The sequence below is a fragment of the Lissotriton vulgaris genome, chromosome 8, assembly GCF_964263255.1.
Source record: "Lissotriton vulgaris chromosome 8, aLisVul1.2, whole genome shotgun sequence".
Classification (NCBI taxonomy): domain Eukaryota; kingdom Metazoa; phylum Chordata; class Amphibia; order Caudata; family Salamandridae; genus Lissotriton; species Lissotriton vulgaris.
In genome coordinates, this window is record NC_141696.1 from 1,529,860,697 (window position 1) to 1,529,877,472 (window position 16,776).

At 39.0% G+C, this 16,776-nt stretch overlaps 4 non-coding genes across 4 annotated transcripts; all 4 read right to left on the minus strand.

The window, feature by feature from the left end:
* Nucleotides 1-4,968: 4,968 nt before the first annotated feature.
* On the minus strand, nucleotides 4,969-5,041 carry TRNAF-GAA (transfer RNA phenylalanine (anticodon GAA)). The gene has a single exon. It is a non-coding gene; the product is annotated as a tRNA-Phe (tRNA).
* Nucleotides 5,042-9,623: 4,582 nt separating this feature from the next.
* TRNAF-GAA (transfer RNA phenylalanine (anticodon GAA)) lies at nucleotides 9,624-9,696 on the minus strand. The gene has a single exon. It is a non-coding gene; the product is annotated as a tRNA-Phe (tRNA).
* A 2,838-nt stretch (nucleotides 9,697-12,534) lies between these two features.
* On the minus strand, nucleotides 12,535-12,607 carry TRNAS-GGA (transfer RNA serine (anticodon GGA)). The gene has a single exon. It is a non-coding gene; the product is annotated as a tRNA-Ser (tRNA).
* Nucleotides 12,608-13,117: 510 nt separating this feature from the next.
* Nucleotides 13,118-13,190, minus strand: TRNAF-GAA (transfer RNA phenylalanine (anticodon GAA)). Its single transcript has one exon. It is a non-coding gene; the product is annotated as a tRNA-Phe (tRNA).
* Between the last annotated feature and the right edge of the window lie 3,586 nt (nucleotides 13,191-16,776).

A 16,776-nucleotide genomic window follows, 5' to 3' on the forward strand; every position in this document is an offset into this window, starting at 1 on the left:
TAGAACTATATTACCCAGATATATTTGGCATGAGTAGGTAAGCAATGTCATCTGACTACTGACATCTGTGTTCAAGCGGAAGTGGAATGTGATGCAGACAAGAGTTTACTTTACAAAAAAGGACGAAATGGGAAACATTCATAGTCAAACCTGAAGGCAAGATAGGTGGAAGAAAGTTTAAAAGGAGGACAGAAAGCAAAGTCTATCTTGAATTGATCATTTTGTAGATCAGTTGATAAAAATGTTGATAGAGAAAAAAGTACTACAGCTGATTCCAAGACCTATTTTGTTAGAAGCAAGGAACCTCTCAACTGTGCCGAATCCCGGGATTGAAACAGGGACCTTTAGATCTTCAGTCTAACGCACTCCCAACTGAGCTATTTCGGCCTGCTAATAGCTGTGGTCTTCATACTTTAATTGAAACCATTTAACAAAATAGATGCAGGACCTGGATTTTTAACCTCATATGGTAGAGATATGTTTTAAGGAGTCCTGTATCATTCCGCAATTAACTGGTGCAATGGGTAAATAGCATTTTGGGGATCCAGGTTAGGTAGTTGTTTTTTTAACTCTGAATGGACTAGCACTATATTACCCAGATATATTTGGCATGAGTAGGTAAGCAATGTCATCTGACTACTGACATCTGTGTTCAAGGGGAAGTGGAATATGATGCAGACAAGAGTTTACTTTACAAAAAACGACGATATGGGAAACATTCATAGTAAAACCTGAAGGCAAGATAGGTGGAAGAAAGTTTAAAAGGAGGACGGAAAGCAAAGTCTATGTTGAATTGATCATTTTGTAGATCAGTTGATAAAAATGTTGATAGAGAAAAAAGTACTACAGCTGATTCCAAGACTTATTTTGTGAGAAGCAAGGAACCTCTCAACAGTGCCGAAACCCGGGATTGGACCAGGGACCTTTAGATCTTCAGTCTAACGCTCTCCCAACTGAGCTATTTCGGCCTCCTGCTAGCTGTAGTCTTCATACTTTGATTTGAACCATTTAACAAAATAGATGCATGACCTGGATATTTGACCTTATAGGTTAGAGATATGTTTTAAGGAGTCCTGTATCATTCAGCAGTTAACTGGTGCAATGGGTAAATACTATTTTTGGGATCCAGGTTAGGTCATTTTTTTTTAACTCCGAATGGACTAGCACTATATTACCCAGACGTATTTTGCCTGAGTAGGTAAGCAATGTCATCTGACCACTGACATCTGTGTTCAAGGGGAAGTGGAAGGTAATGCAGACCAGAGTTTACTTTACAAAAAAGCATGACATGGGAAACATTCATAGTAAAACCTGAAGGCAAGAGAGGTGGAAGCAAGTCTAGAAGGAGGACAGAAAGCAAAGTCTATGTTAAATTGATTGTGTTGTAGATCAGTTGGAAAAAATTTGATGAATACAGAAAAAGGACTACAGCTGATTCCAAGACCTATTTTGTTAGAAGCAAAGAACCTCTCAACAGTGCCGAAAACCGGGATTGAACCAGGGACCTTTAGATCTTCAGTCTAACACTCTCCCAAATGAGCTATTTCGGCCTGCTGATATCTGTGGTCTTCATACTTTAATTTGAACCATTTAACAAAATAGATGCAGGACCTGGATTTTTAACCTCATATGGTAGAGATATGTTTTAAGGAGTCCTGTATCATTCCCCAGTTAACTGGTGCAATGGGTAAACAGCATTTTTGGGATCCAGGTTAGGTAGTTGTTTTTTTAACTCTGAATGGGCTAGCACTATATTACCCAGATATATTATGCATGAGTAGGTAAGCAATGTCAGCTGACTACTGACATCTGTGTTCAAGGGGAAGTGGAAGGTAATGCAGACCAGAGTTTACTTTACAAAAAAGCATGACATGGGAAACATTCATAGTAAAACCTGAAGGCAAGAGAGGTGGAAGCAAGTCTAGAAGGAGGACAGAAAGCAAAGTCTATGTTAAATTGATTGTGTTGTAGATCAGTTGGAAAAAATTTGATGAATACAGAAAAAGTACTACAGCTGATTCCAAGACCTATTTTGTTAGAAGCAAGGAACCTCTCGACTGTGCCGAAACCCGGGATTGAACCAGCGACCTTTAGATCTTCAGTCTAACGTTCTCCCAACTGAGCTATTTCGGCCTTCTGATAGCTGGGGTCTTCATACTTTAATTTGAACCATTTAACAAAATAGATGCAGGACCTGGATTTTTAACCTCATATGGTAGAGATATGTTTTAAGGAATCCTGTATCATTCCCCAGTTAACTGGTGTAATGGGTAAATAGCATTTTTGGGATCCAGGTTAGGTAGTTGTTTTTTTAACTCTGAATGGACTAGCACTATATTACCCAGATATATTTGGCATGAGTAGGTAAGCAATGTCATCTGACTACTGACATCTGTGTTCAAAGGGAAGTGGAATGTGATGCAGACAAGAGTTTACTTTACAAAAAAGGACGAAATGGGAAACATTCATAGTCAAACCTGAAGGCAAGATAGGTGGAAGAAAGTTTAAAAGGAGGACAGAAAGCAAAGTCTATGTTGAATTGATCATTTTGTAGATCAGTTGATAAAAATGTTGATAGAGAAAAAAGTACTACAGCTGATTCCAAGACCTATTTTGTTAGAAGCAAGGAACCTCTCAACTGTGCCGAAACCCGGGATTGAACCAGGGGCCTTTAGATCTTCAGTCTAACGCTCTCCCAACTTAGCTTTTTCGGCCTGCTTATAGCTGTGGTCTTCATACTTTAATTTAAACTATTTAACAAAATAGATGCAGGACCTGGATTTTTAACCTCATATGGTAGAGATATGTTTTAAGGAGTCCTATATCATTCCGCAATTAACTTGTGCAATGGGTAAATAGCATTTTTGGGATCTAGGTTAGGTAGTTGTTTTTTTAACTCTGAATGGACTAGCACTATATTACCCAGATATATTTGGCATGAGTAGGTAAGCAATGTCATCTGACTACTGATATCTGTGTTCAAGGGGAAGTGGAAGGTAATGCAGACAAGAGTTTACTTTACAAAAAAGCATGAAATGGGAAATATTCATTGTCAAACCTGAAGGTAAGAGAGGTGGAAACAAGTTTAGAAGGAGGATATAAAGCAAAGTCTATGTTAAATTGATTGTGTTGTAGATCAGTTGGAAAAAATTTGATGAATAGAGAAAAAGTACTACAGCTGATTCCAAAACCTATTTTGTTAGAAGCAAGGAACCTCTCAACTGTGTCGAAACCCGGGATTGAACCAGGGACCTTCAGATCTTCAGTCTAACGCTCTCCCAACTGAGCTATTTCGGCCTTCTGATAGCTGGGGCTTCATACTTTAATTTGAACCATTTAACAAAATAGATGCAGGACCTGGATTTTTAACCTCATATGGTAGAGATATGTTTGGAGGAGTCCTGTATCATTCCCCAGTTAACTGGTGCAATCGGTAAATAGCATTTTTGGGATCCAGGTTAGGTAGTTGTTTTTTTAACTCTGAATGGACTAGCACTATATTACCTAGATATATTTGGCATGAGTAGGTAAGCAATGTCATCTGACTACTGACATCTGTGTTCAAGGGGAAGTGGAATGTGATGCAGACAAGAGTTTACTTTACAAAAAAGGACGAAATGGGAAACATTCATTGTCAAACCTGAAGGCAAGATAGGTGGAAGAAAGTTTAAAAGGAGGACAGAAAGCAAAGTCTATGTTGAATTGATCATTTTGTAGATCAGTTGATAAAAATGTTAATAGAGAAAAAAGTACTGCAGCTGATTCCAAGACCTATTTTGTTAGAAGCAAGGAACCTCTCAACTGTGCCGAAACCCAGGATTGAACCAGGGAACTTTAGATCTTCAGTCTAACACTCTCCCAACTGAGATATTGCGGCCTGCTTATCGCTGTGGTCTTCATACTTTAATTTAAACCATTTAACAAAATAGATGCAGGACCTGGATTTTTAACCTCATATGGTAGAGATATGTTTTAAGGAGTCCTGTATCATTCCGCAATTAACTGGTGCAATGGGCAAATAGCATTTTTGGGATCCAGGTTAGGTAGTTGTTTTTTTAACTCTGAATGGAGTAGCACTATATTACCCAGATATATTTGGCATGAGCAGGTAAGCAATGTCATCTGACTACTGACATCTGTGTTCAAGGTGAAGTGGAAGGTAATGCAGACAAGAGTTTACTTTACAAAAAAGCATGAAATGGGAAATATTCATTGTCAAACCTGAAGGTAAGAGAGGTGGAAGCAAGTTTAGAAGGAGGACATAAAGCAAAGTCTATGTTAAATTGATTGTGTTGTAGATCAGTTGGAAAAAATTTGATGAATAGAGAAAAAGTACTACAGCTGATTCCAAGACCTATTTTGTTAGAAGCAAGGAACCTCTCAACTGTGCCGAAACCCGGGATTGAACCAGGGACCTTTAGATCTTCAGTCTAACGCTGTCCCAACTGAGCTATTTCGGCCTGCTTATAGCTGTGGTCTTCATACTTTAATTTAAACCATTTAACAAAATAGATGCAGGACCTGGATTTTTAACCTCATATGGTAGAGATATGTTTTAAGGAGTCCTGTATCATTCCGCAATTAACTGGTGCAATGGGTAAATAGCATTTTTGGGATCCAGGTTAGGTAGTTGTTTTTTTAACTCTGAATGGACTAGCACTATATTACCCAGATATATTTGGCATGAGTAGGTAAGCAATGTCATCTGACTACTGACATCTGTGTTCAAGGGGAAGTGGAATATGATGCAGACAAGAGTTTACTTTACAAAAAACGACGATATGGGAAACATTCATAGTAAAACCTGAAGGCAAGATAGGTGGAAGAAAGTTTAAAAGGAGGACGGAAAGCAAAGTCTATGTTGAATTGATCATTTTGTAGATCAGTTGATAAAAATGTTGATAGAGAAAAAAGTACTACAGCTGATTCCAAGACTTATTTTGTGAGAAGCAAGGAACCTCTCAACAGTGCCGAAACCCGGGATTGAACCAGGGACCTTTAGATCTTCAGTCTAACGCTCTCCCAACTGAGCTATTTCGGCCTCCTGCTAGCTGTAGTCTTCATACTTTGATTTGAACCATTTAACAAAATAGATGCATGACCTGGATATTTGACCTTATAGGTTAGAGATATGTTTTAAGGAGTCCTGTATCATTCAGCAGTTAACTGGTGCAATGGGTAAATACTATTTTTGGGATCCAGGTTAGGTCATTTTTTTTTAACTCCGAATGGACTAGCACTATATTACCCAGACGTATTTTGCCTGAGTAGGTAAGCAATGTCATCTGACCACTGACATCTGTGTTCAAGGGGAAGTGGAAGGTAATGCAGACCAGAGTTTACTTTACAAAAAAGCATGACATGGGAAACATTCATAGTAAAACCTGAAGGCAAGAGAGGTGGAAGCAAGTCTAGAAGGAGGACAGAAAGCAAAGTCTATGTTAAATTGATTGTGTTGTAGATCAGTTGGAAAAAATTTGATGAATACAGAAAAAGGACTACAGCTGATTCCAAGACCTATTTTGTTAGAAGCAAAGAACCTCTCAACAGTGCCGAAAACCGGGATTGAACCAGGGACCTTTAGATCTTCAGTCTAACACTCTCCCAAATGAGCTATTTCGGCCTGCTGATATCTGTGGTCTTCATACTTTAATTTGAACCATTTAACAAAATAGATGCAGGACCTGGATTTTTAACCTCATATGGTAGAGATATGTTTTAAGGAGTCCTGTATCATTCCCCAGTTAACTGGTGCAATGGGTAAACAGCATTTTTGGGATCCAGGTTAGGTAGTTGTTTTTTTAACTCTGAATGGGCTAGCACTATATTACCCAGATATATTATGCATGAGTAGGTAAGCAATGTCAGCTGACTACTGACATCTGTGTTCAAGGGGAAGTGGAAGGTAATGCAGACCAGAGTTTACTTTACAAAAAAGCATGACATGGGAAACATTCATAGTAAAACCTGAAGGCAAGAGAGGTGGAAGCAAGTCTAGAAGGAGGACAGAAAGCGAAGTCTATGTTAAATTGATTGTGTTGTAGATCAGTTGGAAAAAATTTGATGAATACAGAAAAAGTACTACAGCTGATTCCAAGACCTATTTTGTTAGAAGCAAGGAACCTCTCGACTGTGCCTAAACCCGGGATTGAACCAGCGACCTTTAGATCTTCAGTCTAACGTTCTCCCAACTGAGCTATTTCGGCCTTCTGATAGCTGGGGTCTTCATACTTTAATTTGAACCATTTAACAAAATAGATGCAGGACCTGGATTTTTAACCTCATATGGTAGAGATATGTTTTAAGGAATCCTGTATCATTCCCCAGTTAACTGGTGCAATGGGTAAATAGCATTTTTGGGATCCAGGTTAGGTAGTTGTTTTTTTAACTCTGAATGGACTAGCACTATATTACCCAGATATATTTGGCATGAGTAGGTAAGCAATGTCATCTGACTACTGACATCTGTGTTCAAAGGGAAGTGGAATGTGATGCAGACAAGAGTTTACTTTACAAAAAAGGACGAAATGGGAAACATTCATAGTCAAACCTGAAGGCAAGATAGGTGGAAGAAAGTTTAAAAGGAGGACAGAAAGCAAAGTCTATGTTGAATTGATCATTTTGTAGATCAGTTGATAAAAATGTTGATAGAGAAAAAAGTACTACAGCTGATTCCAAGACCTATTTTGTTAGAAGCAAGGAACCTCTCAACTGTGCCGAAACCCGGGATTGAACCAGGGGCCTTTAGATCTTCAGTCTAACGCTCTCCCAACTTAGCTTTTTCGGCCTGCTTATAGCTGTGGTCTTCATACTTTAGTTTAAACTATTTAACAAAATAGATGCAGGACCTGGATTTTTAACCTCATATGGTAGAGATATGTTTTAAGGAGTCCTATATCATTCCGCAATTAACTGGTGCAATGGGTAAATAGCATTTTTGGGATCCAGGTTAGGTAGTTGTTTTTTTAACTCTGAATGGACTAGCACTATATTACCCAGATATATTTGGCATGAGTAGGTAAGCAATGTCATCTGACTACTGACATCTGTGTTCAAGGGGAAGTGGAAGGTAATGCAGACAAGAGTTTACTTTACAAAAAAGCATGAAATGGGAAATATTCATTGTCAAACCTGAAGGTAAGAGAGGTGGAAGCAAGTTTAGAAGGAGGATATAAAGCAAAGTCTATGTTAAATTGATTGTGTTGTAGATCAGTTGGAAAAAATTTGATGAATAGAGAAAAAGTACTACAGCTGATTCCAAAACCTATTTTGTTAGAAGCAAGGAACCTCTCAACTGTGTCGAAACCCGGGATTGAACCAGGGACCTTCAGATCTTCAGTCTAACGCTCTCCCAACTGAGCTATTTCGGCCTTCTGATAGCTGGGGCTTCATACTTTAATTTGAACCATTTAACAAAATAGATGCAGGACCTGGATTTTTAACCTCCTATGGTAGAGATATGTTTGGAGGAGTCCTGTATCATTCCGCAATTAACTGGTGCAATGGGCAAATAGCATTTTTGGGATCCAGGTTAGGTAGTTGTTTTTTTAACTCTGAATGGACTAGCACTATATTACCCAGATATATTTGGCATGAGCAGGTAAGCAATGTCATCTGACTACTGACATCTGTGTTCAAGGGGAAGTGGAAGGTAATGCAGACAAGAGTTTACTTTACAAAAAAGCATGAAATGGGAAATATTCATTGTCAAACCTGAAGGTAAGAGAGGTGGAAGCAAGTTTAGAAGAAGGACATAAAGCAAAGTCTATGTTAAATTGATTGTGTTGTAGATCAGTTGGAAAAAATTTGATGAATAGAGAAAAAGAACTACAGCTGATGCCAAGACCTATTTTGTTAGAAGCAAGGAACCTCTCAACTGTGCCGAAATCCAGGATTGAACCAGGGACCTTTAGATCTTCAGTCTAACGCTCTCCCAACTGAGCTATTGCAGCCTGCTTATAGCTGTGGTCTTCATACTTTAATTTAAACCATTTAACAAAATAGATGCAGGACCTGGATTTTTAACCTCATATGGTAGAGATATGTTTTAAGGAGTCCTGTATCATTCCGCAATTAACTGGTACAATGGGTAAATAGCATTTTTTGGATCCAGGTTAGGTAGTTGTTTTTTTAACTCTGAATGGACTAGCACTATATTACCTAGATATATTTGGCATGAGTAGGTAAGCAATGTCATCTGACTACTGACATCTGTGTTCAAGGGGTAGTGGAATGTGATGCAGACAAGAGTTTACTTTACAAAAAAGGACGAAATGGGAAACATTCATTGTCAAACCTGAAGGCAAGATAGGTGGAAGAAAGTTTAAAAGGAGGACAGAAAGCAAAGTCTATGTTGAATTGATCATTTTGTAGATCAGTTGATAAAAATGTTAATAGAGAAAAAAGTACTACAGCTGATTCCAAGACCTATTTTGTTAGAAGCAAGGAACCTCTCAACTGTGCCGAAATCCAGGATTGAACCAGGGACCTTTAGATCTTCAGTCTAACGCTCTCCCAACTGAGCTATTGCAGCCTGCTTATAGCTGTGGTCTTCATACTTTAATTTAAACCATTTAACAAAATAGATGCAGGACCTGGATTTTTAACCTCATATGGTAGAGATATGTTTTAAGGAGTCCTGTATCATTCCGCAATTAACTGGTACAATGGGTAAATAGCATTTTTTGGATCCAGGTTAGGTAGTTGTTTTTTTAACTCTGAATGGACTAGCACTATATTACCTAGATATATTTGGCATGAGTAGGTAAGCAATGTCATCTGACTACTGACATCTGTGTTCAAGGGGTAGTGGAATGTGATGCAGACAAGAGTTTACTTTACAAAAAAGCATGAAATGGGAAATATTCATTGTCAAACCTGAAGGTAAGAGAGGTGGAAGCAAGTTTAGAAGGAGGACATAAAGCAAAGTCCATGTTAAATTGATCATTTTGTAGATCAGTTGATAAAAATGTTGATAGAGAAAAAAGTACTACAGCTGATTCCAAGACCTATTTTGTTAGAAGCAAGGAACCTCTCAACTGTACCGAAACCCGGGATTGAAACAGGAACCTTTAGATCTTCAGTCTAACGCTCTCCCAACTAAGCTATTTCGGCCTTCTGATAGGTGGGGTCTTCATACTTTAATTTGAACCATTTAACAAAATAGATGCAGGACCTGGATTTTTAACCTCATATGGTAGAGATATGTTTTAAGGAGTCCTGTATCATTCCGCAGTTAACTGGTGCAATGGGTAAATAGCATTTTTGGGATCCAGGTTAGGTAGTTGTTTTTTTAACTCTGAATGGACTAGCACTATATTACCCAGATATATTTGGCATGAGTAGGTAAGCATGGTCAACTGACTACTGACATCTGTGTTCAAGGGGGAGTGGAATGTGATGCAGACAAGAGTTTACTTTACAAAAAAGCATGAAATGGGAAATATTCATTGTCAAACCTGAAGGTAAGAGAAGTGGAAGCAAGTTTAGAAGGAGGACATAAAGCAAAGTCTATGTTAAATTGATTGTGTTGTAGATCAGTTGGAAAACTTTGATGAATAGAGAAAAAGTACTACAGCTGATTCCAAGACCTATTTTGCTAGAAGCAAGGAACCTCTCAACTGTGCCGAAACCCGGGATTGAACCAGGGACCTTTAGATTTTCAGTCTAACACTCTCCCAACTGAGCTATTTCGGCCTTCTGATAGCTGGTGTCTTCATACTTTAATTTGAACCATTTAACAAAATAGATGCAGGACCTGGATTTTTAACCTCATATGGTAGAGATATGTTACAAGGAGTCCTGTATCATTCCCCAGTTAAATGGTGCAATGGGTAAATAAAATTTTTGGGATCCAGGTTAGGTAGTTATTTTTTTAACTCTGAATGGACTATCACTATATTACCCAGATATATTTGGCATGAGTAGGTAAGCAATGTCATCTGACTACTGACATCTGTGTTCAAGGGGGAGTGGAATTTGATGCAGACAAGAGTTTACTTTACAAAAAAGGACGAAATGGGAAACATTCATAGTCAAACCTGAAGGTAAGATAGGTGGAAGAAAGTTTAAAAGAAGGACAGAAAGCAAAGTCTATGTTGAATTGATCATTTTGTAGATCAGTTGATAAAAATGTTGATAGAGAAAAAAGTACTACAGCTGATTCCAAGACCTATTTTGTTAGAAGCAAGGAACCTCTCAACTGTGCCGAAACCCGGGATTGAAACAGGGACCTTTAGGTCTTCAGTCTAACGCTCTCCCAACTAAGCTATTTCGGCATTCTGATAGGTGGGGTCTTCATACTTTAATTTGAACCATTTAACAAAATAGATGCAGGACCTGGATTTTTAACCTCATATGGTAGAGATATGTTTTAAGGAGTCCTGTATCATTCCGCAGTTAACTGGTGCAATGGGTAAATAGCATTTTTGGGATCCAGGTTAGGTAGTTGTTTTTTTAACTCTGAATGGACTAGCACTATATTACCCAGATATATTTGGCATGAGTAGGTAAGCAATGTCATCTGACTACTGACATCTGTGTTCAAGGGGAAGGGGAATGTGATGCAGACAAGAGTTTACTTTACAAAAAAGGACGAAATGGGAAACATTCATAGTCAAACCTGAAGGCAAGATAGGTGGAAGAAAGTTTAAAAGGAGGACAGAAAGCAAAGTCTATGTTGAATTGATCATTTTGTAAATCAGTTGATAAAAATGTTGATAGAGAAAAAAGTACCACAGCTGATTCCAAGACTTATTTTGTGAGAAGCAACGAACCTCTGAACAGTGCCAAAACCCGGGATTGAACCTGGGACCTTTAGATCTTCAGTCTAACGCTCTCCCAACTGAGCTATTTCGGCCTCCTGCTAGCTGTAGTCTTCATACTTTGCTTTGAACCATTTAACAAAATAGATGCATGACCTGGATATTTGACCTTATATGTTAGAGATATGTTTTAAGGAGTCCTGTATCATTCAGCAGTTAACTGGTGCAATGGGTAAATAATATTTTTGGGATCCAGGTTAGGTAATTTTTTTTTTTTAACTCCGAATGGACTAGCACTATATTACCCAGACGTATTTTGCCTGAGTAGGTAAGCAATGTCATCTGAGCACTGACATCTGTGTTCAAGGGGAAGTGGAAGGTAATGCAGACCAGAGTTTACTTTACAAAAAAGCATGACATGGGAAACATTCATAATCAAACCTGAAGGCAAGAGAGGTGGAAGCAAGTCTAGAAGGAGGACAGAAAGCAAAGTCAATGTTAAATTGATTGTGTTGTAGATCAGTTGGAAAAAATTTGATGAATAGAGAAAAAGTACTACAGCTGATTCCAAGACCTATTTTGTTAGAAGCAAGGAACCTCTCAAATGTGCCAAAACCCAGGATTGAAACAGGGACCTTTAGATCTTCAGTCTAACGCTCTCCCAACTAAGCTATTTCGGCCTTCTGATAGGTGGGGTCTTCATACTTTAATTTGAACCATTTAACAAAATAGATGCAGGACCTGGATTTTTAACCTCATATGGTAGAGATATGTTTTAAGGAGTCCTGTATCATTCCACAGTTAACTGGTGCAATGGGTAAATAGCATTTTTGGGATCCAGGTTAGGTAGTTGTTTTTTTTAACTCTGAATGGACTATCACTATATTACCCAGATATATTTGCCATGAGTAGGTAAGCAATGTCATCTGACTACTGACATCTGTGTTCAAGGGGAAGTGGAATGTGATGCAGACAAGAATTTACTTTACAAAAAAGGACGAAATGGGAAACATTCATAGTCAAACCTGAAGGCTAGATAGGTGGAAGAAAGTTTAAAAGGAGGACAGAAAGCAACGTCTATGTTGAATTGATCATTTTGTAGATCAGTTAATAAAAATGTTGATAGAGAAAAAAGTACTACAGCTGATTCCAATACTTATTTTGTGAGAAGCAAGGAACCTCTCAACAGTGCCGAAACCCGGGATTGAACCAGGGACCTTTAGATCTTCAGTCTAACGCTCTCCCAACTGAGCTATTTCACCCTCCTGCTAACTGCACTCTTCATACTTTGATTTGAACCATTTAACAAAATAGATGCATGACCTGGATATTTGACCTTATATGTTAGAGATATGTTTTAAGGAGTCCTGTATCATTCAGCAGTTAACTGGTGCAATGGGTAAATAATATTTTTGGGATCCAGGTTAGGTCATTTTTTTTTTAAACTGAATGGACTAGCACTATATTACCCAGACGTATTTTGCCTGAGTAGGTAAGCAATGTCATCTGACCACTGACATCTATGTTCAAGGGGAAGTGGAAGGTAATGCAGACAAGAGTTTACTTTACAAAAAAGCATGAAACGGGAAATATTCACTGTCAAAGCTGAAGGTAAGAGAGGTGGAAGCAAGTTTAGAAGGAGGACATAAAGCAAAGTCTATGTTAAATTGATTGTGTTGTAGATACGTTGGAAAAAATGTGATGAATAGAGAAAAAGTACTACAGCTGATTGCAAGACCTATTGTGTTAGAAGCAAGGAACCTCTCAACTGTGCCGAAACCCAGGATTGAACCAGGGACCTTTAGATCTCCAGTCTAACGCTCTCCCAACTGAGCTATATCCGCCTTCTGATAGCTGGGGTCTTCATACTTTAATTTGAACCATTTAACAAAATAGATGCAGGACCTGGATTTTTAACCTCATATGGTAGAGATATGTTTTAAGGAGTCCTTTATCATTCCCCAGTTAACTGGTGCAATGGGTAAATAGCATTTTTGGGATCCAGGTTAGGAAGTTGTTTTTTTAACTCTGAATGGACTAGCACTATATTACCCAGACGTATTTGGAATGAGTAGGTAAGCAATGTCATCTGACTACTGACATCTGTGTTCAAGGGGAAGTGGAAGGTAATGCAGACAAGAGTTTACTTTACAAAAAAGCATGAAATGGGAAATATTCATTGTCAAACCTGAAGGTAAGAGAGGTGGAAGCAAGTTTAGAAGGAGGACATAAAGCAAAGTCTATGTTAAATTGATTGTGTTGTAGATCAGTTGGAAAACATTTGATGAATAGAGAAAAAGTACTACAGCTGATTCCAAGACCTATTTTGTTAGAAGCAAGGAACCTTTCAACTTTGCCGAAACCCGGGATTGAACCAGGGACCTTTAGATCTTCAGTCTAACGCTCTACCAACTGAGCTATTTCGGCCTTCTGATAGCTGGGGTCTTCATACTTTAATTTGAACCATTTAACAAAATAGATGCAGGACCTGGATTTTTAACCTCATATGGTAGAGATATGTTTTAAGGAGTCCTGTATCAATCCGCAGTTAACTGGTACAATGGGTAAATAGCATTTTTGGGATCCAGGTTAGGTATTTGTTTTTCTTAACTCTGAATGGACTAGCACTATATTACCCAGATATATTTGGCATGAGTAGGTAAACAATGTCATCTGACTACTGACATCTGTGTTCAAGGGGAAGTGGAATGTGATGCAGACAAGAGTTTACTTTACAAAAAAGGACGAAATGGGAAACATTCATAGTCAAACCTGAAGGCAAGATAGGTGGAAGAAAGTTTAAAAGGAGGACAGAAAGCAAAGTCTATGTTGAATTGATCATTTTGTAGATCAGTTGATAAAAATGTTGATAGAGAAAAAAGTACTACAGCTGATTCCAAGACCTATTTTGTTAGAAGCAAGGAACCTCTCAACTGTGCCGAAACCCAGGATTGAACCAGGGACCTTTAGATCTTCAGTCTAACGCTCTCCCAACTGAACTATTTCGGCCTGTTTATATCTGTGGTCTTCATACTTTAATTTAAACCATTTAACAAAATAGATGCAGGACCTGGATTTTTAACCTCATATGGTAGAGATATGTTTTAAGGAGTCCTGTATCATTCCGCAATTAACTGGTGCAATGGGTAAATAGCATTTTTGGGATCCAAGTTAGGTAGTTGTTTTTTTAACTCTGAATGGACTAGCACTATATTACCCAGATATATTTGGCATGAGTAGGTAAGCAATGTCATCTGACTACTGACATCTGTGTTCAAGGGGAAGTGGAATGTGATGCAGGCAAGAGTTTACTTTACAAAAAAGGACGAAATGGGAAACATTCATAGTCAAACCTGAAGGCAAGATAGGTGGAAGAAAGTTTAAAAGGAGGACAGAAAGCAAAGTCTATGTTGAATTGATCATTTTGTAGATCAGTTGATAAAAATGTTGACAGAGAAAAAAGTACTACAGCTGATTCCAAGACTTATTTTGTGAGAAGCAAGGAACCTCTCAACAGTGCCGAAACCCGGGATTGAACCTGGGACCTTCAGATATTCAGTCTAACGCTCTCCCAACTAAGCTATTTCGGCCTCCTGCTAGCTGTAGTCTTCATATTTTGTTTTGAACCATTTAACAAAATAGATGCATGACCTGGATATTTGACCTTATATGTTAGAGATATGTTTTAAGGAGTCCTGTATCATTCAGCAGTTAACTGGTGCAATGGGTAAATAATATTTTTGGGATCCAGGTTAGGTCATTTTTTTTTTTAACTCCGAATGGACTAGCACTATATTACCCAGACGTATTTTGCCTGAGTAGGTAAGCAATGTCATCTGACCACTGACATCTGTGTTCAAGGGGAAGTGGAAGGTAATGCAGACCAGAGTTTACTTTACAAAAAAGTATGACATGGGAAACATTCATAATCAAACCTGAAGGCAAGTGTGGTAAATAAAATTACCTGGTACTTAATTTCTATGCAGTAAAGTTCAATAAAATAGCTTAATCAAAATAAGAGACACAGAGTCCGTGGCATCTGAGTTTTAAGGGGTTTTATTCCATAAAATGGAATTGTATGGTCCGGACCAGGATATCATGTTCCTTTCACCACTGGGGTTCAGGAAGGGACAGAGCAATGCTTTATTAACAAGGTACAATATTTATAGTTCATTCATGCAGAAGGCGTAACAGCTGAGAGAAGCGAGATAGGAAACATGTGCGTAGCAATACGTAATCAGAAGGCGTGCACTAGGGCGTACACGGGGTGGGTACTAGAAACGTCACATAAAAGTGTCACAAGTGGGTGGATACATAATGAAATCTTGCAGTGTCAGCAGGAATCTGTAGCAAGGATGCGTGCGCAGCAGCATGACGTGTGACTGACGTAAACAGGAGGGTGCAGGGGACTTGACATTTAGCCTTAGAGGGGAGAGACAGAAGTCTGGTGGGTCAGATCAACTTGTTCCTAAATCATATCTGGTATCTTGTGTTTGGAGTACATGTTGCTGGAAACTAAAGGCTATCGGGACAGAGGTTACTTGTCACTAAGGCTAGGAGATGCATATATTTCTTTAAGTAACTGGAGTTTTCTATGGAAATTGGTACAGTAATACACTTGCATGGAGACGGAAAGACTGGACTGTATCTATTGCAGGCAGGATATGTTTATCCTACTCGTTAGCTAGGAATGTGGATTCACGGAGCAGAACTGATAACATAAAGGCAAAATACCATCTTGGCAGGCAGGCCGGACTGAGCCAGGCCCCGCGCTGCTTGGCAGGAAGGAAGGCAGAGTTCAGAGATGCAGGTGGGGGCTGCCGTTTTCAGAGGCAGAAAACAGAAATGAGCTTGATGGCAGAAATCAGGAAAAGGCTCGATGGCAGGCCTTCGCCAGAGCCATGAAAACATGAAAGTGCACCATGTAAAGACGGTGGCACGGCATACTTAGGAACTGAATTAGTGATCCATTCATGGCGGATCTGAAAGAGGACATGTTAACGTTGGACGCAAATGTATTTGCGTCTTCATAGCTGGCACAGGAGGGAAGTTACATGCACTTTAACTCGTACATGGAGACGTTGGGGTACGTAGTAGGGGACACAATTGAGCATAAAAATTTATATTACCTCATTCCCTCCTTGTCCCCTACGGACCCTTCATGATATATCAATCTTCATTAATCCATCTATTTGTTCGTGTAACATCATTTGTTCTTCTTTCTTTAACCGGGAACTAGAACGTGAACTTGGACTAGAACGTGGAATACAGGATGTGGCGCACAATCCGCAAATCGATGGCCCACATTGTAAACATAGGCAACTACTGAATACTATGAGCAATATGATACCTAGAAATGACAGTACTTTCCATCCCCATGCAGACATTACATTTCAGAACCAACCGGACCATGTCCAGGAGCCTGGATTCTGATGTATCAGATGAACTATTTCGTGAAGCCTAGTGATGGCTTTGTAAACCGATGGTGCGTTGTCTGGAATGAAAACGCAACATCTCGAGTGGATGACGGTACAAGCCCCGCCCCTATCGGCCAGGATGACGTCAAGGACAGGACGATTTTGAAGAACTACGAGTCTCATAGCAGACTGTTCCTCTGTTACGTTACCTAGGGCAGAGGTAGTTTCATTCACTACAGCTTCAAGAGTTCTGGTCAATCTACGTATCAGTTTACTATTCGAGACAGTACCTAAGTAAGGAAAGAAACCTTTATTGAAATCTGTATATTGTTCCCATGCCGTTTCAGTATAATCGGGAGTTCTCTCTTGGGTCCAGTATATACTAGGTGGGAGTTCCTATGATAATCAGGTGGGGCTAGAAAAACAGGTGGCAGAAGGAATGCAATGTAACAGGTGCCATCCCAATCTAGAGGTAAGCGTATATATGCAGTATGACCACAAATGAAGTAGGAATGACGTGAAGCTTTAAAGGTAGACTATGACCCAGGTGTACTGAACCATTCTTTCTGACACATAATTCACCCTTAACTGGTAAT